The sequence below is a fragment of the Colobus angolensis genome, unplaced genomic scaffold (assembly GCF_000951035.1).
Source record: "Colobus angolensis palliatus isolate OR3802 unplaced genomic scaffold, Cang.pa_1.0 Scaffold88, whole genome shotgun sequence".
Classification (NCBI taxonomy): Eukaryota; Metazoa; Chordata; class Mammalia; order Primates; family Cercopithecidae; genus Colobus; species Colobus angolensis.
In genome coordinates this window covers 5,029,469-5,031,756 of record NW_012122709.1, presented here as the reverse complement: position 1 = coordinate 5,031,756, position 2,288 = coordinate 5,029,469, and the positions used below count along the sequence as shown (strand labels likewise).

Sequence of the window (2,288 nt, the reverse complement as noted above, 5' to 3'; positions counted from 1 at the left end):
GCCTGTAATCCCAGCTACTTGGGAGGCCGGGGCAGGAGAATCACTTGAACCCGGGAGGCAGATGTTGCAGTGAGCCGAGATCATGCCACTGCATTCCAGCCTGGCAACAGGGCGAGACTCCGCCTCAAAAAAAAAAGAAGAGTAGGACGTTAGGAGAATTTTCTATATATTGAGGGTTTTCTTTTCTTTTCTTTTCTTTTTGAATAGGCAATCTCATTTCAGAAACAGGCAATATCAGTGCCTCTGTGGTACTAAAACATAAATCTGACAACGCATTTTAATTACATGTGGTTATCAAAGAATAGTCTTTAATTTGCTCTTTCCACCCTTTATGTTGAAGAAATGGCTTTTTCTGTGCCAGATACTTACTTCTCACAAAAACTTAACTCAAATACATTTACAGCTTCCTTGTCATTATAGTCACTGGAAGGCACAGTTAAACCTGAAACTAAAGGTTAAACCAAATTAAAACTAAAGGTTAAAGGAAAGCACTAAGCGATTCTATGTCAATTTATAGATGAATCACTTATGTATTCTTTTCCTTCCTAAATAAGGGCCTACACTGCTCCTGCAGAGTTTTTTCTTTTTAATTCTTTCTTTAACCTACATCATGCAGGGAGTTTGCTCTTAAACATGGATGCTGTGGGCAAAAGAATATTTTGGTGATAATAAATAATAGTATTCAAATGCTTGCCAGCTCGTTCAGTATTTGTAAAATCAGTAATTATTAAGATGCATCAGGTTGGGACACTGGGTGAGTTGTCTAACTCCTTTCTGGTACCAAACTCTCTTGCCTCACGCACTTACTCTTTCTTGCAAGAGGCTTTTACCCCTACCAGTGTTGAGCCTGCCTCAAGCTCTTCCCCTCTCTTTTATTTTTATTTATCATTTTTTTGAGACGGAGCCTCACTCTGTTGCCCAGGCCAGAGTACAATGGCAAGATCTCGGTTCACTGCAAGCTCTGCCTCCTGGGTTCAAGTGATTCTCCTGCCTCAGGCTCCCAAGTGGCTGGGATTACAGACACGCGCCACTACATATGGCTAATTTTTATATTTTTAGTAGAGACAGGGTTTTGCCATGTTGGCCAGGCTGATCTCGAACTCCTGACCTCAAGTGATCCACCTGCCTCAGCCTCCCAAAGTGTTGGGATTACAGGTGTGAGCCACTGCGCCCGGCCCCCTCTTCTTTAAATAGTCTTTCCTTGGTCGTCTTTTCTTGGTCATCTTTCCAAAACAGCACTGTATTGCAGGTTAAAAAAAAAAAAGGCCAGGCGGTGGCTCATGCCTGTAATCCCAGCACTTTGGGAGGCCAAGGCGGGCGAATCACGAAGTCAGGAGATCAAGTTTTCTCATCACTATCTACTTTGAGTGTTTTTTATGAAGATTATACATAATATATGTAAGGCACCTATAGAGTGCTGGCACATGGTCAGTGCTCCACTAGTAATGGCTGCATGATATTATGATTATTCCTGTAATCTTTTGTGTTCCCACCCTGGACACCCATCCTGATTCCTTAATCTTTTTTTTTTTTTTTTTTTTTTAAGAGGCAGGGTCTTGCTATGTTGCCTAGGTTGGTCTTCAACTCCTGGTCTCAAGCCACCTTCCCGCCTCAGACTCCTGAGTAGCTGGGATCACAGGTGTGAGCCACCACCTTGACTCCTGATTCCATAATTTTGAATAAAATGCAATGGCTTGAAACAGAATTTGGGGAAATTTGCCCCCAAATTTAATACTGAATTTCTAAGAAACAATACATTATTCCTCAAGTCTATGAGGATGCATTTGTAGGTACAAAACCTTCTATGATGCAAATTAGAAAGGTAATTGAGTATTTGGAATTTACTTGCTATCATGACTTGGTCTCAGACTAAGGATAATATTTTATGCTAGTTTTTAATGCTAAATGTATTTTCCTATTGTGAGTTCAATTTGTTCCTCAATTTCTCTTCTTTTTTTCTACTTTGTATATTACCATACTATGTCCATCTTAAAACATCACATTCAGGGCAACAAATAAGTGTTTTATTGAATTAACTTGCCTATAAAAACCTGGTACAGTGTGGTCTGGCACAATGGGCATTCAAATAATTCTTTTTTGGTTTCCATGGACACTAGTTCTGACTTAATTTCCCACCCTCTTGCTATAGTCTGTCACCTAAACTTTATTTTATTTTTTATTTTTATTTTTTTGAGACGGAGTCTCGCTCTGTCGCCCAGGCTGGAGTGCAGTGGCACAATCTCGGCTCACTGCAAGCTCTGCCTCCCGGGTTTACGCCATTCTCCTGC

At 40.6% G+C, this 2,288-nt stretch overlaps 1 protein-coding gene across 4 annotated transcripts in view; it reads right to left on the bottom strand.

Moving 5' to 3' along the window:
* LOC105503781 (chromosome unknown open reading frame, human C14orf93) overlaps positions 1 to 2,288 on the bottom strand; it is a 31,357-nt gene that overhangs the window by 18,493 nt on the left and 10,576 nt on the right. The window contains exon 3 of one of the 4 annotated variants that reach the window (XM_011930875.1): positions 370 to 448. The exons of the other annotated variants lie outside the window; for them this stretch is intronic. The gene's annotated coding sequence lies outside the window, so the exon portion shown is untranslated. The remainder of the gene's footprint in view (positions 1 to 369; positions 449 to 2,288) is intronic. 4 annotated transcript variants of the gene reach the window in all.